Source organism: Oryzias latipes, chromosome 16, assembly GCF_002234675.1.
Source record: "Oryzias latipes chromosome 16, ASM223467v1".
NCBI lineage: Eukaryota > Metazoa > Chordata > Actinopteri > Beloniformes > Adrianichthyidae > Oryzias > Oryzias latipes.
This window is the reverse complement of record NC_019874.2, coordinates 1,614,521-1,638,297: the sequence shown is the minus strand read 5'-3', so window position 1 is coordinate 1,638,297 and position 23,777 is coordinate 1,614,521. Positions and strand designations below refer to the sequence as shown.

Sequence of the window (23,777 nt, the reverse complement as noted above, 5' to 3'; positions counted from 1 at the left end):
GTCATAAACAGATGAAGTCGGGTTTTGGGAGGCATTCGTCTTGCAGTGAGGGCCATGTTATTTTAGGGAGGGCGGCTGTCTTTAAGTCCTGATTGTGTCGCTTAATCCCCGAGGTATCTGTTTCATAGTGAGCAGCATGACACTCACCTGAACAAATAATGACTTCCAGCAGCATGTAGCATGTGTCTGAATCAATAATTCAAACTCATACATCTTCCTTACTGGAAGGGAGGGAGTAGAAAAAGGAGAATAGAAGGAATAAAGATGGGGGGGCAGGAGGAAAGGAGAGATAGAGAAGAAAATGTGTCCTGGCTTCCGTATCAATCTATATCTTGTGTAAAGACGAATCCAAATGGGATACAGATGTCGTCCTGCACCGCTTGAGAGGACATTTGAAGTTCCAAGGAGGGATGGAGCAACTGTATAATGGCTTGGAGCTCAAACGTGCTTTTGAAGAGCCTGGTTTGCTCCAACTCTTATCAACTCAGTCAGTCAAGACCTCCTCTGGCCAGTCGGAACATTTCTGCATCCGTCTTTCCTTCCCTATCGTCCTCTCTGTCTGTGTTTTTACAGAAGCGCCCGGCACGCTGGGACAAGTAAATAAGATGAGTGAAGAGATGCTATCTTTTATTGTACGCATTATGCACAACACTCCTGCTTTATGAGCTCAACGGCCCACTGTTTATCATGGGGTCTAATCGCAGCGTCAGGCGGCAGGGGCTTTGGACGTGAGCAGGCTGAGATGGAAAGGAGAGGAAAAACCCGAGTGAAAGAAGACAGGCAGGAGGAGAGGAGCAGCAGATGGAGGACTCCGGGCTGGCAGAGTCAGAGGGGGTTTTGTAAGGATGAGAGGAAGGTTTGCGTCTGTTTTTATGGGATCAGATGGAGCGCTTTGATCTTGTCCCTGCGTGTCAGATCCCGTCACAATCCACCGTCTCGCCCATACATATTCACACTGCTGCTAAACAGCCGAAAAACTCACTGGAAGCAGGAGGCAAAGCGGGGATGGAGAGACCCAGGGAAGGTTAAGCTGAATGAGAATGCAGGATGGAGGGAGGAGAGGAGAATCTACCTGGAACAGCTTTATAGAGATGGATTTAAGCCCAACAACAATCAAAATACATTTCTGGTGCTGAGAGGAGAGATTCCTGGAACATAAAGTACGCTACAAGTCTTTATTTTTTAATATAATTTCATCTAGCTGTCAGGAATTCCCAGAAAACATCCTCTTGTACAGTAAGATCTTTTTAAAAAAGCAACATCAGAGGAATTTGTCAAGAATTAACATTATAAACCTAAAAGCTCAAAAAGTTCATTTCATCTGAGCCCTTTAATGTGTAATAATGTATACAACGTTTTAAATTAGTTGAAATATATTAGCATATTGCTTATTGCTGATTTTCATTTAATGTGTTTCTGTTGCTCATTTCTAAACAGAACTGTACTAACTGCATTTTTGAGATTCTATTATTTAAATAGGCAGCATCTGTCAGTGACAATGGAAAGGGACCCGTTTCCTGACGCTGCAAAGGATATCCAGAGCATATTACCCACAATCCTCGGACAAAGACATGCCAAACAAAAACACAAAGATAAAGCTGCACGTTAACCAGAAGTTTTCCACCTTAAACAGCTGATCAGCACTCATTTATATCACAACAATCTGACCACATTCATTCCTTTAGTAACTTTAATCATAGGTTAGCTTTCTACAAAAAAAAAAAAAAAAACGTTTCACTTCGATATGGTTACATATTTGTAAATATGCACCGACAAGTGACTTGGCTTCTCCAGTCAAACATCTGTTTGTTGTAACCGATGTCATTGCTGCTCTTGTCCTGCTTTTTTGGGGCTGCAGAGTCTGAAGATGTTGAATTATGTTTCACTGTGACATCACAGTCCAGGATTAGAAAAGAAACCTTCCCGGGAGCCGTTTGCTGGAATTCAGGGTTTTGTTTTATATAAATAACTTTTACTGTTGAAATGTTGGTTCCACCGTCCTGGAACGTCACCATTCAGACGACAAAAGGAACAAGAGAGGAAGCAGAAACGTTCAATTCCTGACTCTACATTCTCACAAATTTACTATAGGCCACAGGAAGTATAAACAGTGTTTGTCAGACCTAAAGAGTACAGACAAAAAAATGTTAGACAGACTTTTCACACACTTGAAGTCCAGGTCAAAGCAAAAATTGTTAAATGTGAGTTTTTACACAGGAACATAAAAAAAGTGTATTTAGACACTGATTCAGCCTAAAAAAAGAAAAAAACAGAAGTAAATTACAAGTAGACTTTTTTTAGCCTGAATAATAATGATTAATACTTATGGATCTAATAATTGCCCCGCACTTGGACTGGTAAAATATAAATAACCCTAATCAACAAAAATAACAATTTGCTTCCACTCACTGCTTTTCAAGCAAGTTATCAAATTCTTTTTGACAAACTTCCCTTTTTTTATTCATTGTGTCATGTATTCATGTATATGTTGAGAGGTATATGTATAAGTATACATCTGTATGTATATGTATAAGTGCGCAAATATCTATTTAGGATTAAGAGTAATTATAATGCAATCATTTACATCACATTTATATATATCTTCTTTAATTTTTGATTTTTTTGATTTCCCCCATCGAGTCATGACTAATTATCCAAAATTTGGTATATCTATGTATAGAAATGCATTTCTTTTGCTTATCTTTAGTGATTTTTCATTTTGATTGCTTGAAATAAACTAATTTCAAAACAAATAACCCCTTAAATCAGTTTGTCTATTTTTGTGTCTTAAATAGATATTAAATACAGTATTTAATCATCAACTGGAGGGACATAAAAATCCACTTCCATGAAGATGTTCTGCTTTTTTCTATGGGAAAGTGTCTTTTCTTTGCAGATTTACTGAGAGAAGAACCTCCTGCTAGAGGAATCAGAGATCTGCATGCTCCCTCTCTCTAAAGAGCACCTTATGATTTTGTTGCTACAGTAACGTAACCCAGCTTCAGCTCAGGCAGCACCGGACACCCGGCTCCACCCGGCACAGGTTCCCCGGGAGGAGGTGTTCTCCGTTTAATCCAGGCTGGAAGGAACCACTTGACTCACTACCACCCCCAAGTGGTGAGGTGGGGCTCGATGAGAGATAAGCTGCACAATGTGTTCTTGGAGAAAAATGCATCAAAATGGACAGGTAGATGAAAAGTTGGAGCCAAGTTCACAAGCATTTAAAAATAGTTTTTTTGAATGACCAGATTTGAAGCTTCTACCGTCATGCAGCCCAAATATTCCCCAAACTTTTTGTCCGCTTTGTGTTGATGCAGCTGGCCGTGGCGAGGGGGAATAATCCGCAGCACAGCACAAAGACAGAGAGAGGAAGAGGCCGCCGCTCGCCTCAAGCCAAACTGACACAAACAGACAACTTCAAAGTGAAGACTGTTGTTTATTTGGCGAAGGGAAGGGAGGGGGGCCGGCGAGGGGGGGAGAAAATTTATCTGATATGCAACTGTCAGGAGAGCATTTTCACATGCAAAATAGCGAGTGAGTGAGAGAGATTACCTTGAGGGAGGAACATGACAGCATTCACTAGGGTCAGGATGGATCATCATCTTCAGCCCCCCCCCCCCCGGATTCTCTTTTTCCCTCCATTGCTCTAACTTCATCTCTCCGTTCTCCCTCCCTCTTCCTTCCGTTTTCCCTCCCTCATCCTGTTTTCAGACTCCATCACTCTGCACTTCGACAAACCGGCAGCTTAGATCCAGACTAAATTAGCTGAATGAAGATTAAATCATTTGGCCCTGAGCTCTCTGAGATATTGGTAGGAAGAGCGAGTAAGCCTGAAATGCCGTCCGACTGCAGTCGGACCAGCGCAGACGTCTTAGGAGAGGCTTTTCCTCCGACTGCGGTCAATGGAAACCCGATTAGAGGAGGGCGTTGGGTAAAAAATGGGCAAAAGATTCAATTCCCTGGGACAACTATTTCCTAAGTAAAGGCGCAGGTTTGGCTGCCTTTTTGGTTTTGGGCGCAACATTGACCGACGACAGGCTCCTGTCCCTGATAAGACATTGAGGCGGGCAGCGCCATCGCTCACAGAGCTCAGCAGAGGGGCTTCGCAGGGCGGGCGCCGCTGTCGGCGTGGCATCCGATCCAGGGCCGCTCACGTTCAAATCAACGCAGATATGCGTCTGTGGCCTGCTGCGCAAAACAACCCTGAGTCTGCGGAGGGAGGAAGTCTCCCAGGACAAGTGCAGCAGCGGCAGAACAGCAACAACCCAAAACCCTCCGAATGTTGGAGATGAAGCTCCGGTGAGACGGGAGCCGCTGCGTACGGCGGCAATGTAAACACAGGCGCACAGCAGAGATGCGAGTTACTGATTTATGTTTACCTTCAATCCCCAGAGAAAAAGGGGGGATGGGGGGAGAGAAGAAAAAAAATGGATAATGAAATAAATAATAAAAGACCTGGCCCATCTGATAAGCTGCTGTTTATCCGGCTGTAGGGCAAATACAAATTGTCAATTTAATGAACACAGTGGACACGATGAAAGCGAGGTGAAGGAAGCCGCTGTCTGACAAACAATCAGGAAATGTTATCTTAATATTGCTGCAGTTATTCCACCCATAACTTAGCGGGCTTGGGAGAAGACGGGGGGGACGGGGGGGGCACAAAGGCCAGGTTCCTCCGCAGTGGCCCTGTTATTGCCTGTTTTTATTACCGAACATAGCTCATGGTCCCAAACACACAGAGCTGAGTATGAACCCCAGAAGTGCCGACAGAACCTTTTCTCTCCCTCGACTCTTTCCCTCAAAGCCGAAAGAAAGATTTGACCAACATTACACAATGAATCAAAATGCCCCCCCACCAAAAACATGGCTGATTAATGCAGTCAAACTCCTCTGCGCAACTGCTCGCAGCGTGCCCTACGCGGCGTCCAGATAACTCAAACGTCTTTTAGAAGCCTTGGATTTAAAGCTTCGCAATCTGTGCAGTCGACAAAATTAACTATCACCTCCATATTTATATATTGCGGCAACTAAATTGCGTCGCGAAGAATTACTATCAATATGAATATCTGCAACAATAACTCAGGCGCAGCGCTGAGGACAGGATGCTCTTTATCAGGCTTCTGATAGGCCTTAAATACAGCACAAGGCAGCCATATCACAGCCTTTTCTCTCTAATATCAGGCTGCATTAGCACCTCGTAAATCAAATTACACTCCTAGAATTTCATTAGGCTCACCTGCCAGCACTGCTGCGCTGCAGAAATATTTATGTTTTTTTCCCCTCTTTTTGCTCTCAAGTACACAAAAAAGTAATAGGGGGAGGGGTGTGTAGGGGGGAGATGATAAACCTAATTATCTTTTAAGAATAGAGAGAAAAAGGTGCCATAAATTGTGGCGATCGTGAGGAGAGTCGGCGCTTCTCGGAGCTTCATGGGAGAGCTGGGGTTGGGTGGGGGGGGCTTGCTCCGCTTCTCCCGTCTTCAACCGGGGCTCCACTCATGCAATCCAATTAGCAGCTTCCCCAAATTTGCTCTAAACAGAAATCAAAGCGGGTGATGTATGATGTGGATGGGCAGGCCCCTTAACGACCGGGCTAATCTGATAAAACCGCAACAAGAGCTGCAATCTCCAAAATACTTGTTCCAACCGGATCCAGAACATTATGATAGCTGCGCTCAGATTTTATTTCATTACCTGCAGAAAACGTCACATAAGGATTTGGTTTTGTTTCTTAATTGTGGAAGTGCGAGCATGGGGGGTAAGGAGGTGGCCCTGGGGAGGAACGCTGACATTCCTACTCTTGTTTTGTTTCCTTGCAGTTTAGTTTGGGTTACTACGGTGGCCCTGAAGGGCAAATCACACCAGCAAGTCACTCAACGCAAAAACATATTAAAGATCACAACGACAATTAAAAAAGGAAAACGAATCCTAAAAATATAACATAGCGTTTTAGAAATCAAAAACATGCGCACACAAAAAGGAAATGAAACATTTTCAAAAAGAAAATTAATTTCCAGAAATCAAAATGAACTGTTGAAAAACAAACCACAAGAAACTAGAAAAGGTAGGAACTATGGGACATCACTGATTGGATGATGACATTTGAGCTTTTTTAAATGTGTCTTTAATGCCCGGTCTCTGTAAAATAAGAAATACGTATTGGAAAACAAAATTAATTTCCAGAAATGAACATGAAATGTTAAAAAATGTAACACGATGGGAAACTGGAAAAAGTGAGAACTATGGGACTTCACTGATTGGATCAGGACGTTTGTCCATCTGAATGTTTTTGGCACAAAGCTTAACTGGATAATTGATAAACTGTTTTTAGTATTTATACTAAAAAAACTTAATGTCATCATCCAATCAGTGATGTCCCATAGTTCCTACCTTTTCTAGTTTCTTAATGTGTTTCATCTTGATTTCTGGAGATTCCTTTCATACTCTGAAATGCTGCATTTCTATGTGGTTTTGCTTTGGTAGTTGTCATTGTGGTCTTTTGGTGTGGAGTGATTTGATGCTCTTCGGGGCCACCGTAGGACACGGACTGCGATGGGATGACGGCGGCCGCGGCGACAGGCACTTTAAAAAGTCTGTGTACATGAAAGCATTGAGCTGTGAAGGGTTGCTTCCTGTAAAAATCCCCACGCTGCACCTCTGACAGGGTCCTCCTATCAACCCTCTGGGCCCCCATTCCACTTGAAATTAATGAGTTTCCTTCTTAATCTACGCTAGTTTATTTACCCCCCTCTAAACACTCACACACACACACGCACACACACACACACACACACACACAAACTAAAATGAAGAAGGCGGCATGTTAAAGTTACGGAGCGGCAGCAGAAGTTAAACACAGACAGAACTGTGTGTGTTGGCCAGAATGCTGTTTATTCAGGGGGTTTGTGTGTGTGTTTGTGAACATGAGGCGTGTGTATAGATGCGGGGGGGGGGGGGGGGGATGTGCATCGGTGGGCAGAAGTAAAAGACCAGGTCCATTCTCTCTCTTATTACTGAAATTGTAATTCAATGATCACCTTAGATCACACGCGTGCCATAAATCAGATAGGCTTGACAGAGGATGAAAAATTGTATTAATAATCTGAAACTTATTATACAGTCCCAAATGCTCCCTTGATAAATGACGTTGTTTGGGCCTGACAATGATTGCATTTAAAACATTATTTCTCGCTGCTGGTGTGTATGGGAGTGTGTGTGCCGCCGCTGGACGCCGCGGCTCACGGGGTGGGGTAGACAGAGGTGGGCTTCCCGAGCCTCATAAAATATGCAAGATGTTTCCCACCACTCTCTCCTGGGTCAGCGGCCAGGCGATGGCCGCGCCGCCGTGCGACTTTGAAATCCGCACGTGCGTGCACGGCCATCAGAAACGGCCGGTGGCTCGCCGCCAGTGAAAACACACCAGCGTGGCAAACCGCAAAGAAGGACTTTCTTTCATCTTCCGAGACATACAAGCAGCAAACACGAACGAGACCGGTCAAACTTCAGCACACGTGAGAAAGAACAGACACGAGCTTCACAAGGCTCCTCTTTTTCCCCTCAAATATGTCATGTGCAGAAGTTTATCTTTCCTTATAACTCCATTTGTAGGAGAATATTAACAAAACAGGCATATGTTTAGTTTTAGATTGAAGCAGAAGTTTGGTTCTCTGCTTTTTCTTTAATCTGTAAAAGATGAAATTGTTGAAGATGCAGCTGTGGTTCCATCAGTTGGTAGTGTTATTTTTATTTATTTTTTTACCACGTAGCGCTTCAGAGTTCTTTTTTAGCAGACGTCAAACAGAAAACATTAATCGGCTTTCCAACAGTCCTCCTGAATGGAATCAATCCAAGTGTCTTTTTATGGCTGTAATTTTATTTGTAAATTAAAACTGTTTAAAGACGCCTTCGATTAAAATAGTGTTTTTAACCTGTCCTTGTTGCATTGTTCTCAATATAGAGGACAGAACATTAGGCTCAAAATTGCATTCTTGAGTATTTCTCTATTTAAATCACTGAATCAGCAACAGACCAAAAAGCCCAGAGTGACGTCGATGCTGAAGTCGGTGGCCACAAGTCTACATTTTCCTCATCTGAGCTGGAATCGGCTCAAAATTTTAGAGCTGGATAGCTGCAATATTGCTTGCCTTTTATTGTTGCAATGGTAATGTTAGGTTGGGGATGTGGGGGGCTGTAAGATAGTGGGAGAGTGTGGGACAAAGGGAATGATGGGAAATGAGGGTAGGCTTACTCAGCGCCAACAGTCATGCCCACAACTTGGAGGCAACTTGTGCCGCTCTGCAGAAATATTTTTTTTAATTTTTGCTAAAAATTTCATAATTAAAAAAACAATTGATGGAAAGATGATTGGAGTGGGGCCTTAAGTAGCTTTAGATTTTTCAACACTCTTTTATTTCAACAGTCTTTTTGAAAAAAAATCTTAAAGCAGCCTGGTTTAAGCCCAGTTTTTTGCAAATATTTTAGACTTCTGAAGGCTGCACAGCTCCCCCTACCAAAAACCGCATCGACTCATGTTGTTGAGATAAGGGTCCCTTCATTTTGAACAAATTATATTTGATGAATGAGCTTTGTTAGAGGACACTGTGTCAAGGATGAGGCAGCCCACTGAAGCTACCTGTGGCTGCAGAGGCAAAGATATAAAGAGGGAAACCTTCAGGTTTAAACTCAGGATGAATGCACCCACCGTCTCTTTCTGTTTTACCAGAAGAATCGAGAAAAGCAGCCTGGAAAAAAAGCAGGTTTGTTTCTGTTCAGAGGGGTGTGGGGATGCCGGGTGGTCAATTCTGGTTCTGGTTCTGGTTCTGTTCAACCTGCAAGTGTAGCAAACAGTATGACCCCCCTTCACAGGACTATTCAGATTAAAGTCATGAAGTTAGGGAGTTCTTTGACAAGTCTTGATGTTCTCACTTAGAGAGTGAATAAAAACTTGCTACAAGTTTCTATGGCTACAATTCTGGAAGCAGCATTGTCAGGTGTGTGTTTGCTCCAAACATTTAAGACGATTACTGCCAACTGGTAGCAAGTAAATGAAGTACAGATATTTAAAGAGGAACACAAATCAATCCATGAGGTGGATGATTTCTAAATCTGTGAATGCATGATGCCCACACACATACAAACATTTACAGTAACACATTTCAGTGATGCTCTTGGACAATTTCCTCTGTTCTTGGAAGGGCGCAGAACGAGAAAGCACGGTTGTTTCCATGATGGCATTATAACATTTAGAAGCAGTAAAAGGCAGGCGAGAGTCTTATTGTCTTTAAAATAAAATGAAATAAAAAAAGGAATGTACTGGTGAACTGCGTTAAATTCATGAGTTTGTTGCACCACAATCCCCAAATTGGATTGGTGCTATTTAAGAAGTCAGCACTGTGCATTCAAAGTTTTCTATAAATATGGGCATCACTAGCTGTTTAAGTGTGTAATATTTGCTTGTTATTTGACGTTACAACAGCAGCAGTGCATGACTGTATTTTTAAACCTTTATAGAAACTAAACTAGGAAGCTAAAAGATTAGATTTGCCTTCCTCCTTAAGCACCCCTGCTGTTTAATGGCATCAAATGAGAGCATAGGAACAATTGTTTTTCTTTCTTTTTTTAATTTAAAACTTTGCTCATCAGCTTCTGAGAACTAAATGGGGGAGAAATGTTCAACTTATCACTCAGTTGTCAAAGATGTTTCCAAAGATGCAGGAATGAAATTGACCCCCCCCCCACCCCCCCACCCCCATTACTAATGTTTTCATCCAAAATTTAAAGACCCACTCAGATGAAAATCGTGTTTTTGGTGTTTTAACATGTTATTCTGGCCTTTTATTAATGATGGAGGACAAAGATAAAGAAAATTCAGCCTAAAAGTGCTTTTTGAGTGTTTCTCTTTTCAGATTGTTGTGAATCAGGAGCAGACAACAGAATGCAGTTTGAGAAAGCTTCTAGGTGTTACGAACACTGCTCTGCTCCATTCTGATGCGTCCACTTGCAGACAAATAGATCCATGAACGTCTTTGTTTTCCTCGTCTGAGCTGAAATCTGGATCTAAACTTTACGGCCGGATTGCTCTCATATTGCTTGCTGTAGTTGATGCATCTGTAATTACAGGTTGGGGTTGTGAGGGGCTGTAAGTTAGTGGGACAGAGTGTGAACAAAGGGATGATGGGAAACAACCGCAGGTTTAGTTTGGCCGATGCTCACGCCAACAGCTATTTGGTCCTAAACAAAAAAAACAGCATATTTCATTGATAAAAGACCAGTGGGAAGCCTTTTACGATCCGTCAAAAGCTGATCAGAGTGAGACTTAAACATGAGTTGTTCTAAAGGTTTTTGCATTTGCAAACATGGCCAGAGTTCTGACACATCATTGTGATACCCCTTAAAATAAATTCTTTGTATATAGTTCAATGGAGCTTTGCCTGTTTTTTTGACCATTTTTCACATTGTTTTGACTTAATCTTTTCTTTAATTTTGTCTCTAGATGCTTGATATTATGAAATACAAAAAACGTTTGATCGCAATTTTTGTGAATTTTGCAGTTAAAAAGACAAACTTGTGTTTGTAAACTTATGTTTAAAGTACAAAAAAAAGGCCCCGGAATACTAAAAGTCTATTCGCACAACCTAGACTTAAGTGAAGTTATCGATTTGAACGAGTCTTTGGATCTATTATAATGAGAGCAAATGATTTGGTATCTCTGCAGATAAAATGACATGTGTTGTCAGGCCTGGCTGTTTTTTGGTAGCTAAATAGACTATATTAGCAAGAAAGTCATAGTGTGGTTGACGTATTCACGTATCACAATTTAGTAAGAGTGCAATGATTGTTTAAAATACCTGGCTAAGTGTTTGTTAACCCGGCTTTGGGTGATGATTTCATTCCATGTTCAGTCAGGAAAAGTGATTAACCTCTTGGTTGTTGGGAGTGGGGTCCCAGCAGAGGGATGCAGAGACGCCGGCTGCTTCCTGCCCGGTACAGTTGACTTTACCCCCACTGGCCTTTACTGTACCACAGCAGCGACCCAACCCCGCCCTCCCTTCTTCTCTCCTCCACGTCCGCACAAATGACCATGATGGGAGGCCATTCATCTCACTGCTTCGGACACCACAATGAAATAAATCAACAAATTTCCCCCCAAATATAACAATATTTGTATTTAGGGTGGGGCAGCCATAATTGATGACTGCGGCCATGCTAATTAAAAACGGCGCTGGCTTCATTAATCTTGGTCGCAGAGAAGGGGGCTGCATGGCGGAGTGGCTGTTCCAGCGATGGCTGGACGGCCCAGCCCAGTGTATTAGCAGAGCAAGGTTAATGTAAAACAGCCATTAATAATCACAACCAAGACAAAAACTGTGAGTGACACCACAACACAACCAAAAGAGACAACAAAGCCAGGACTTGCATGTGTTTACTGCCATGCCCAGGCTAGAGAAGTTAATTACTTTTCCTTATTGCTTTGCAAAAGCACTTTTTTATTGTTTAATCCCTCGACATTTGTACAAAGTTGTACGCTCTTGAGAATTAATTACAAGAGCCAACTTTCACTTTGCTGCATGTGCAAGGTAATCGTTGGGGGTCCCTTTATGTAAATGCATTGAACAGACATGAAGAGGAAGGGACGGATACGAAAGAGTATTAGGGCCGCCAGAAAATATATATTTTTTTTTTGATTTTTTTTTTTAAAAAGTCCAAATTTTACAAGCCAGGCTTCTACAAAAAATGTAGTTGGTTGTGTAAGCCTCCATCCGCATGTGCAGACTAAATCCATCAGCCATAAGGACTTAGGAATTGGGAATTTATAAACTATAATGCAAAATTTGGATCTCTGCAACTATGCTCCTGATAACGTAAACGAAGCACACACCCTGTGGATCGAGAATTGTCTTCTGAGGAGGCCCAGTTTCTTGCAAATTCATTTCAATGATCTTATACCTGCAAAAACAATGTTGACTCACTAAGGCTGTATTCAGACTGGGAAAACGGTTTGGTCCGGACCCAGTCCGCTTAAATTGGTCCTGACAGAGTCCAGAACCCTGTGTCTGGACTGTATTCAGACTCCCATCAAGTGGACTACCCTGTTCTGGACTAAAGCTTGTAAACAAAACCATGTGACTAAAGATCTCTGTACTCACTGGTCAGGTCAGGTGGTTGCGAAGCAACTAGAGGAAGAAATTATGGAAGTCCTGCGCTTTTAGTTCATTCAAACTGCTGACCAATTTTGAATGTATCAAAGTCAGGTACAACACTTTTTACTTGTTTTTTGGTCCGGTGGGTCATGCTGCAAGGTGGTCACTGGCAAGAAGACAGCTTATAAGGCACACTTCTTTTTTTTTTTTTTTTTTTAACTTGTTCTGTCCAACAGCTGAGCAAACAGATTAGAGCTGAAGGCTTTTTGTGTTGGACAGGTTTTACTATCACAAAAAGAGGTTATATGGCTTCAAGAAACTAGAGTGTAGATTTGTATAAACCCCTTTTTGTCGTATTATTTTTTATTTATTTGTTACATTTAGTGTGTGTGGGGAGGGAGAGGGGAAGAATGTGAGGGGAGGGTGGAAGAGAGTAAAAGGAAGAAAGGTGAAAAGGTGGGGGATACAAGCACTGATTTGACTAAGTTATTAATTTAAGCTGTAACAATTATACCAGATCTGCTGGAAAGACGAATGTTACATCAAAGGTGAAAATCTGACACTAAGATGAGCGAAAAAAAATCTGTCCATCAATACACTGTAGGTAAGGAGGAGGGATGAAGCAGACAGGGAGTGTGGCAGTGTGCACGTGCACGTGGGGGTGGAGATACATGCATGCTGTCGACGTGAACCGTGTGTTCATAAAGGGAGCCAGATCCTACCCAGCCAGACCAGCCAGACCAGGAGAGGGGAGGAGAGCCCCCAGGCCAGAAGCCCCCCCAGCATCCGGACCCAGGCAGCCCGGGAGGGGAGGAGGAGGGGACCGCCCACCCCACCAGCCAGGCACAGAGAGGGCCCCCCTACAGGGGCCCCCCCAATGCCCAGAGGCACAAACGAACCCAGTGTCCGGCCCCCAGGCCACAAGACAGGAGCGCTTAGCCGTACCAGGCGGCAGCCATGGGGGCCACCGAGACAAAGGCCAGGGACGAAGCCAGGGCCCCCGGAACCCAAGAGCCGGCCACCACCCGACCGGCGCCCCGTCCCCGCAAGCCAGCCCAGGCCCGCGACCTTAGCAACCCAGGGATCGCCACGCACCCACAGCCACAGCCACCCCCCTAAAACCCTACGCACTACCACCCCCCCGCCATAATATCTGACCCCCCCTCCCCAACCCTCTCAGTGCCCTCCCCTCTCTGTGATGGGGAGGGAAAGCCCCAGAGGGTCCCAGCGAGCCAGCCCCCAGGTCGGTCCTACCCATGCACTCACACACACATACTCACAATCATCTGGTTACCCTCCCTACCCCCGCCGCCAAGCAGCAACCCCCCCCCCCAGCCGGCCGACCCCCAGCGCCGCATGCCCGACCCCTCCCGCAGCCGACAGGACACCCATAAGCCCGGCCGCCCTGAGAGGACCAGGCGGGTGAAGACCGGCCGCCCCCCCCCGACCCCACCCATGTATGGAGGTGTGGGAGTGCTGTGTGTGTGCTGCAGGTAAAATAGGAGGTCACCAGTGTGGGGGGATCCACCGCTGCCAAGCCGCAAAGCCCCCCACTCCGGAGTCCCTCTGTGAGTGGTGTGTATTTGCTGTGTGTGTGCTGCTAGCATGCAGTGAGTGTGTCTACAGAGGAAGTTAAAATTGTGGGGGGGCCAGCGAAAGGTGAGCACGGATGTTTCACCGTGCCCCCCTCCACCAGACCCTCTCCACAAGGCCCTAGATGAATCAGAGTGTCTAATATGCAAGTAAAAAGCGGGGAGGAGGGCGGGTGCCAACGAGAACCCAGAGAGGGGCATCCCCAGTGAGCCCCGCCAGCATACCCCTCCCATCCAGATCCCGGGGCCCTATGTGCCTGTGTGCAATATTTGTTTGGGTGAGAGCGGGGAGGAGCGGGCGGATGGGCACAACCGGGGGAGAAGGCTCCCCCGAGCGACCGGCCCCCAGCCGGCCGCGGTAGGCGCCCCCCCTCCCAGAGCGGCCGGGCAGCCAGAAACGCCAAGCCAGCCGCAGTTGGAGGCCAGAGCCTCGCGGCGCCGAGAGACAGCCAGCAAGGAAGGGTCCCGGTGCCAGAACAGGGGGGGCAGGGGGTCCAGCCCCACCATTCATACCCTGGCCCCCCTAAGGACTAGCACACCGCCCCCCCAGGCCCCCCCCCCAAAAAAATAAATAAGTAATAATAATAATAATAATAATAATAATAATAATAATAATAATAATAAAATAATTAATATAATAATAATAATAATGACATGAACCCACCCAAGTGAACCCATTAACCCCTGCTGTGACTGCGGCGCCGACCCCCGGGGGGCCAGGCCACGCGCCAACTACCGGCCACGGGCGAAACACCGGCCACGGGCAGACGACCCCAGGCCCCAGAGCCCCCCCACCCCCCCCCCCCCCCCCCCCCCACCAGCCCCCGCCACGGCGACCAGCCACCCAGCACGGCACCCGGCCGCCGTTCCCGGTCAGCCGCACTGCCTACCCTGCGCCCAGCAGGCACCCGCCCAGGAACCCCTGCCAAGTTGCCGGCAGAGTGTGCGCCCCCACCACCACCCCACCCAGGCAACCAGAGCCCCGAACCGGGAGAACGACAGGCCCGGCAGAGCCCACCCCCCCAAACCCACCCCGGCCCACCCAACCAGCCAGGACCCGGCTCAACCTATCACCATCCCACCCCCACTAGGTGATGTGACTAACCAGCTGGAGCCAGGGAGAGTCTGAAGCCGACAGGTTTTTTGTGGAGGACATTATCTCTGAACTAATATGCTCTGACATGAGGTTTCTGTAGTGGTTGATGCTAAGATTATTTTTAGATTTCCAGTTTAGGAGGATAGTTTTCTTTGCTATACATACAGCGGTGAGAACCATATAAGCCTTGTTAGATTCCATGTTGATGTTATTCAGGTCACCTAATAAGCAGAATTTGGGGCAAGCAGGCACACTTCTAAGTGTCTATGAAGACTCTCATTCATCCAGGTAGATTCCATCACAGTAGTAGGTTTAAAGGTTGTCATCTGGACTTGGTTTTTAAAGTTGAAGACGTTTCACCTCTTGTCCTATACCAAGTCCAGATGACAACCTTTACACCTACTACTATGATACACTTATAAGTGTTTATGACATATAGGTTGTCGGGAAAACAGGGAGAAAAGATGTGTGTTGCGTTTAAAACTGTTTTCATTAGTCTGAATTCATCTGATCACATTTCAATGAGATGATGTGTCTCATCATTGTGGTGTTATTGGAAACTAACCGAGACCACCGCAAGAGATGGGTCCAAGAGCGGTTCTTGGTCCCAGAGCAGGGTTCGCTTGGAAAAGAACTCCGGTTCACTTTAAGCAGACTACATGTGTCTCTGAAATGTATTACCTCAATTAGTCTCAATGAACAACTCATGAAATAAATGTATTCTTGTCAAATATTGACTTTTTTACTACAGCTCTTTGAGCTGTTTTCTTTACATGAAAGGTGCTTTAGAAAAAAAAATGAATAACATTTTAAATTTGAACCTAATTCTATGAGTTTATTAAAGTCAAATGTTGAATCTTTTAAAATATTTTTACGACTTTATACTCATAGTTTATTGGCTTTATTCTCATAGTGAATATTCGTAGAGAGACAATAATGAAGAAGACACATTATTATTGCTAATATAAGCCCTCTCCAATCACCTTTTAAACTAATTTTTAAAAGCATTTCCAGGGGTCTTTAATTATTATGATGTTTTTAGCCAAATAAAAAAACGGTCTTGTTGTTTTAGGTCATAGTCCTGCAGAGCAGTAGGAGCTCATCAGGAGCCATCCATCCGTACAGTTTAGATGCAGATGCCAGCTCAGACGAGGAAAACAAAGACGTACATGGATCCATTTGTCTGCATGGATCCAAAGGAGCGGAGCTGAGACCTTCTGGCCTGGCAATTGTAAATTTAACGTAACAACTCCAAGATTTCTCCAACCTGAATTTTGCGTAGGCTTTAATTCACCAAAGAACATGTTAAAAACACCTATTTAATTGAAGTGAGCCTTTAAAATGACTTTTGAGCATCACTACTGTGCTGTCACTGTAAAGAGACTTATATCACCAGTGCAGATGGACTTTACCATCCCGCCAAGACTGATCCTACACGCCTGAAAATGAAGTTTAGGCTCCTATATATATGACTTCAAAACAGAGTAACAGCTAACACACATCTAGTAGAAGCAGTGTTGGCCAGAGAGTAAGAGAAAAAAAAGAAAGAAAGAGATAAAGACGGAAAAAAAGAGGAAGAATTGAACAGGGGGAGAAGGAGAGGCGTGGGTGGGTTGGATGCAGCAGCAAACGCTGCCATGCTGCCATAAAAAAAGCTTTATGAAAAGACCAGCTGTTTATTTAATCACAGAATACCTGAGGAATCACAATGAAACACACATATTGTTATTAGCCCATAAATTTTCCAGCTCCACCAGAACATAGGAGAAGCCGATACAAACACCGGAGACGACGCAGGGAAGAAGGGGAATTTATGTATGTGTGGTTGTGTAAAGTGTTCAGAGTCACAGCTATGGTAAGCTGTGCGTACCACACTTCAGATAAATGGCCACCATTGCTACACCCTGGTGTTTGTGTATCTGAAAAATGCAAGCACTGAAAGTGTGTGCGGTAGGAAGACACAAACACACGTGTCCACAGTTTCTCCCAAGTTCACACCATTCATTTTACGCTTTAGCAGTCAGTCTGCGAGTAAAAGCATTTACATGTGTGTGTGCTTTAACGGTTTCTTGTTTTTTACTATAAGAAGTTGCCAATATTCTGAGATGGAACAAAATATTTTGCATCAAATAAGGCGGATCTGAAGGCCCCCCCCCCCCCCCCCCCCCCCCCCCCCCCCTTCCAGGGAAAAAAGTCAAATCTGAGCGCCGGCAGGTATCTTCTCCAAAACGCTCACATGAAGACGTGTGCACAGACTTCAATGTGTTCAGCGCTCCCATCGGCCGGCATACCGGACAATGCAACAAACACAAACGACCGGGAAAAAAAGACCACGATGCACTGCAGAAATGTCAGCAATTACACTGCACTCCCAGTCCTCGCTGCACACACACAAACGCACACACAGAATGCTAGGTCAGGGGGACAGCGGTAGCTCAGAGCCAGCTGTGACCTGCCGGTCCAGGTGCTCAGGAAAACCGCTGTTAACGGCCACGATTGATGATCTAATCAAACTGTCACCACGGCGACCCGCAGCAAGGGGAAGAGCGGCTGGAGCGCTGTTTTTGAGTGCGTGTGTGCCTTTGGGGGGGTGGGGGAGGGGGCGGCAGTGGGATGAGAGCAGGTGGGATAGCAGGGGCATTCAGGAGAGCCTGTGCATGCTTACTGTTGGCCCAAATTGAGAGTGACAGTCTCAATAGTGAAAAGCCCCCCCCCCCCCCCTCCCCCCCTACATCTAAGTAATGGAGGAAACAAGTCCAGCGCTCTTCCGGAGGATGTCACATCATCAACACAGAAGCCCCTCCCAAACATGCCACCATACCTGCTTGGAATACCATGCCCCTGCTGTAGCATGTCTGACCCCCAGTATGTGGGGACTGAGACCGCTTCAGCCTGCTTCAGCCTGCTTCAGCCTGGTTCAGCCTGCTTCAGCCCGCTTCAGCCCGCTTCAGCCCGCTTCAGCCTGCTTCAGCCTGCTTCAGCCCGCTTCAGCCTGCTTCAGCCCGCTTCAGCCCGCTTCAGCCCGCTTCAGCCCGCTTCAGCCCGCTTCAGCCCGCTTCAGCCCGCTTCAGCCCGCTTCAGCCCGCTTCAGCCCGCTTCAGCCCGCTTCAGCCCGCTTCAGCCTGCTTCAGGACATGACGCAGGCTGAGCTGGGTAAACCCACTATATTTGACATATGTACCGAGATGCCAGAGAATTCCACCTTTCTTCAGTCTATTCAATGAAACCATGAAAACAAAAATAAGGATTAAACCCGACTATTACAGAATGTGGATTTTTAGGTTTTTTTTCCATCTGACTTGCTCAACCTTTGCTGAACCTCCTGCAGTGTAAACATTCATAAGATGCCATTATTCATGGTTTTATTACATAACACCAGGCTAAGTGTAGCCAACTGAAACCTTTTGTTCATTGTTAGCGGCTTATTAGCACATTTTAGGGACTACTTTTCTGATTTTTGGTTTTTTGTTTGATCATATATTGGACCGAAACAAAACTGAGACCCAAAAGTCGAGGTTTGGTGTTTTTGCTTTCTTGTTTGTTTTATGTGCAGCACCCTGAGCTGTTTTCTTTACATGAAAGGTGCTTTAGAAACAAATTAATTTGAATTTCGAATTTGAACCAAATCAGAAAAAAAAAAAATATTGTATCCCAAACACAAACTGATGCATCTAAAGCTGGCAAACATCAACCTTCCAAAACATGTTTAAAACTATTTTAAAAGTATATTTTTTTGCAAATTTTTAACAAAAAACAATATATATATATATATATAGGAAAATAACACACATACATTATATATATATATATATATATATATATATATATATATATATATATATATATAATGTATGTGTGTTATTTTCCTTCTTCTCATCTTCTGATTAAACTGCAAACAAATTTGCTTTAGAGCTACATTGCCTTTTTATTTTGCCTGATGAAAATGTTTGTTGAATTTAAAAAAATTATAAGACATTATTATGCCATGAGCAGCGTGGTTATACAGTGACAGATGTTTTTACAATTGTGCCAAGATTTGCACCAGAAAAAATAACTACGTCATGTTAGTAATAACTTTAGCGGTACACATATTTAGAAATAATATGCTAAAGCTGCAAAAGCGTATTAAAAAAACCTATAAACAGAGTCAGAGCTGCTTATATTTGTGAACGTGAAATTGCACCATAGGTTTGGACAGATTGTATTTTTATGCATTGTTTTCATAAGCTCTGAAAAGAATAATTTCTGATTTTTATTTGTGTCAGAGGACAGCCCACAAAAATCCTTCCATCCATCTTCTGTACCAGAGACACATGAAAGTCTGCTGCAAACAGTTTTACAGTATAATGGCATCACTGTGCAGCCATATGGAAACATATGATAATGTTACTCTAGCTCATAAAAAAAATAAAATGAATTAAGTTGTTCCATATTTAGTCGGGAAGAGAAAAGTTCAGGAAGTTGTGCAACTTAATGGCAGCCTTGCTGATCGCTGCCTGTTCTGTGTGTGTGTTAATCACCTTCCCCAGGATATATCCACGACTGCCGCTTGGCCATCCAGCTCGCATTAATTCAATCGCTGCTCAGCTAATTCATTGATTAATTGGTTCATTAGTGATGCCTGGCAACATCCATTTCTGCAGTGACAGTCTGATGTTTCAATCGGGGGAAAAGCAGGCCAGTTTTTCTGCAGTCCCAGCGTGCAGAGTGTCTACAGCTGTCAACAGGTAGCCGCACAAGTGTGTCACGGTACGACTGCCTGCTTTGGTGCCACAGGCTGTTAGGAGGAATGCGGAGGTGAAATGTGCACGTTGTCTGTTCTCTTCTGTTTGAGTAATGTCAGTCGGCCTGTTGGTGAGATCATTCTCAAGGGGGAGGAGAGAGTCCGCCAGCCGAGAGGACTGTTGGAAGGGCGCTCCAGATGAGGAGAACACTTTGAGAAGATGAACTGCTGCTGCAGATTTACTGACAAGAGGCCTTCAAGCTGCAATGCTGAATCGTCCACCTACCAATTCTGATCCGACTTTTAGGTGACAGATGCGCCTCACCTGCTACAGGACCACAGGAGGAGAGATTTTCACAGCTTTCCAGAGGTCTGCCTCACGCACTCCCCTTCACAGACCCACGCTCACCGTTCTGCACCATATGCCCATGACAACTGCATAAAAATCTGTCCCCAACAATCGCACAGGCTGACGCATAAAAACTTAATGCATCTCATTTTCCCGTAATCAAAATTTTATAGACCGCGATAGCTTTTAAACTAACTAATTTTAATTATCGCTTAATTTTTACGGCGATATTAATGCAATCCCTCATTCTGCAAGTGTTCCATTGCTATAAAGACTTGAGCGCGGTAAACAGGGCTGGCTGCTGTTCAAACAAGCAGGCAGCAAGCACAAAGGTGAGCTGGAGGTGTGAGGCCTCTCCAAGCACAGACCTCTGGGAAATGAGGGGAAGAACACAAACTCAGCTTGTTGGGTTGAGCTGAGATTGCGGATGTGTGTTGACCAGGCTTTCCCCCAGAAAAACACGTGCGTTTTGTGCGCTCTGGTCTACACACAGCTGATATAGTACTAATGTCCGGGTGCTGCTTTTGCATCTCCGTTATTTTAAAAGTAGCACAGGATGTTATTGACTGCTGCCCTTGGGTGGCTGAAAACTAGGCCTTACCACCCAACGCCAGAGCTGTAGTGCTGACACAGGCAGATAAGGGAAGGAAGAAAAAGAAAGATTAAAGAGCTGATTCATTATCAATAATTAAGAGGAAAGGATTTACTATAATGAATCAGGGAGGTGTCTTTATCTGCTTTTTATCTTTCCGTCACTCTGGTAATTTTTTCGCTCCCTAACACACACACCGTGGCTGCACGTTTCTGTGTGATTTGACCCCTACCTGCTCGCTGTGGTCCATATTGCAGCCATGCTGCCTCCAGGCAGGGCTCTTCCGCCCTCGCTCCCCCCGTCCAGCCTGGACGGCCTCGGCCCTCTGCACCGGGGCAATATGGCCGCGCTGCACTGCATGCTGGGACGAGGCCGAAAGCCCGCAGCCCGGCGGTGCGGAGCCAGATGTCCGCTCAGTCAAGGCGCAGAAATACAACTGACCACAGCAAAACAGAAATCAATCCTGTCGCTTGGACACGACTGGACACGATCCAAACCCACAGCAAGACACATGATATATCCACTGTGATGCATGTCCGTTTTACTGCCTTCTCCCACTGAATGAAAAATCTCGTGGACACTTCACCTACAGCGACCTACTCCTTACATTTACAATTGGTAACAATGTGGAGTTCTGCGTCCTGCCCAATGACTTGACAACTATCCAGTCTGGATGTTTAACCCTGGACAACTCGTTTCTAAGTCGTGCTGCTCAGCCCACTAAACTCCAGACACTTCTTAAGAAAACTGTGACTTTAAACACAAACACATTAGAAATGTTAAAACAATGTAAGACTGCATTTATTTACTCTGAGATGCTCTGGATTTCCCCGCTGTCACTTTGTGAGTCACCACACCTGTGCTGCATGCACCCCGGCTGCTATTTCGGACTCCCTCTTTGAGCCTTTCTTCATGATTTTCCATTTTCTTCGGCAGGATTTTAAGCCTCAGCGTGCACGGCTCACATGTTTTTCCCTTTTTTTTTCTTTAAAGCAACAGTTCTTCAAATTAAAAATGTCCAAGCAGAAACCAATCCAGCTGCATGTCTCCCGCCTTAAACAAACACGCCTTTCTTCAGACGCGTCAGCAGTCCAGCTCTAAGAGTGATGAGTGTGTTAGTTGCTGGAGTTTATTATTACAAGCCTGAAAATGGCCGGCGTTTTAACAATTATCTATAAAAACAGGTATGGAAGACAGGTCAGGTTTTTTTTTTTTTTTTTTTTTTTGCTGTCCTGTTTTTAAAATAGTAATTACAAGCAATTGAGTCAAGGTTGGTGCTGTCAATCATGACCAAAAACTTCTCCATTTACAGGAAAAACTTGTTTATTTGGCTGCAAATGCCAGATTAAAGACCCGCATTGATGATAATGGTGTTTTTAACATGTTCTTGGCATTATTCTCATGACGAAGGACAAATACAAAGAAAACTATTTTAGTCAAATAGTTGGAAATATGGAGCAGATGAAAAAGAGCTTCTATGTGACGTAGTAGTTAAATATGCTGGGCAGGCAACCAGTTTCCATGCTCCACTTAACTGGACGGCTCCATTATTGCTAGTCATCTTTGTTCTGCTGCTAATGTTAGGTTGTGGAGTGAGGGGCTGTAAGCTAGCGGGAGAGCGTTTAAACACATGGGTGATGGGAATTAGGAACGGCTTACTCTGCCCAGTCCTGCCCACAAGTAAGAGGTGAATCTCTGATGAACTACTGCCGCTCTGCACAAACTATGTCCAAGAAAACAGACCTAACAACATCATCATAATTAAAAGACCACTGGAAACACTTCAGAATAGATCAAAAGATGATGGGAGCGGGGCTTTAAGACAGGGAATGGACTAATGCAACTGACGGGTGAACAAGCATTAACCAGACGGGAGAAAACAAAGCAGAAAGCCGAGGTCAAGTCCTCAGAAAACATTGACGCTTTCTGCTCCTCAAACGTGACTTAATTCAGCTGACGGACCATGCAGTAGTCATTTAAAAAAGGAATGCCAAGTGTTGCAATATGCTTTGGATACGATATTTTCCCAGGTTCATCCTAGGAAGAGTTTTGTTTCTGCACTGGTCAACAATGTGCAGACTATAACTTGAATAGGTAGACGCCCTTCTCAGTTTAAAAGCAGAAAATCTGTTCTTAATGAAAATATGGTTATGCTCTTTAGGATTTTAAAGACCTTTTTATTTCTCCAGCAGTTAACTAAATGTCTGCTCCAGATTATTGAAGTATAAAAAACTCAAATATGTTTTTGCTTTTTGCAAAATGTTGCAATAAAAACCCTTTCAGATCAATGCAAGCCGAGACGTGTGCTAAACACAGGCAGGTTGTTTAAACCTGGGAGGACACGCGTGCCTCTGAGTGTACTTGTGTGTGACAGCACACACATGCAGGCGGATAAAAGGACAAAAAGCCCTCATCTCCGCTCAGTGCCTGCAGTGAGGAGTGGTGGTGTGACTGAGACGAAGACCTAGTTGTGTCACTTTATAACAGTTCAGCTCTCTCTGCCTCCCTCTCACCCAGAACCTGTCAGATAGCTGGAGTCTGTCGTCTCACCCTTCTTCCCCTTCGATTTATCTTCCTCTTTTCCCCGCTGGGGTTCGAACAATGTACGGGGCTAATATTAGCCTTTTATTTAAAGTCAGATCTGACCAGCGCCAGCCTCCCATGTCCACTGTTCATTACTTGGAAGTGATTGTGATGAGACACAGTGTCCTGGTTTCGCACATGTATGTTTTTTTACCCCTCATATTAACAGAATTTCATTTAAATACATTAGACGGTTGTGCCAGGTGGGGCCCGCTGTGTGGTTTGGTGAGTGTGCCCCTGAAACACCAACCAGCTTTGAGCGTGGACGTGGTGAGACTTTTGGTTGAGGTTCAGACCTTCATTCACCTCAAGCAGGAGGCTGAGCCGTCACGCTTGAGCTTTAAAAGCAATACAATTTGTTTTAAGCTTGAAGTAAGGCTGTAACGTCACTTTTCTAAAAGATTTCATCTTAACTGATCTATTAGGAAAGTGAATCTGAAATTCCTAGATTCCCTAACCCTAAGCCTTTTGGTTGGCGATAAAGGATGGAAATACAAACCAAAAGGAGGAGAAATACAAAGTAGATTTTTTTTTTATTGGCAGGACTCTGGATCAACCCATCATCCATCAACCCGTCCATCTATTTTCCAAAATTGCTCAATTCCTTTTTGAGATCACTAGACCAACTTGGAAGGAATTTCAAAATATTTTTTTATTATTCTTATTCTCATTATAGACTGTACTGTCTGCTCTTCTACTGGTG

General features: G+C 44.5%; 1 protein-coding gene across 1 annotated transcript in view; it reads right to left on the bottom strand.

The window, feature by feature from the left end:
- Positions 1-23,777, bottom strand: part of znf407 (zinc finger protein 407) — a 180,571-nt gene that overhangs the window by 86,623 nt on the left and 70,171 nt on the right. The gene's annotated exons all lie outside the window — the stretch shown is intronic.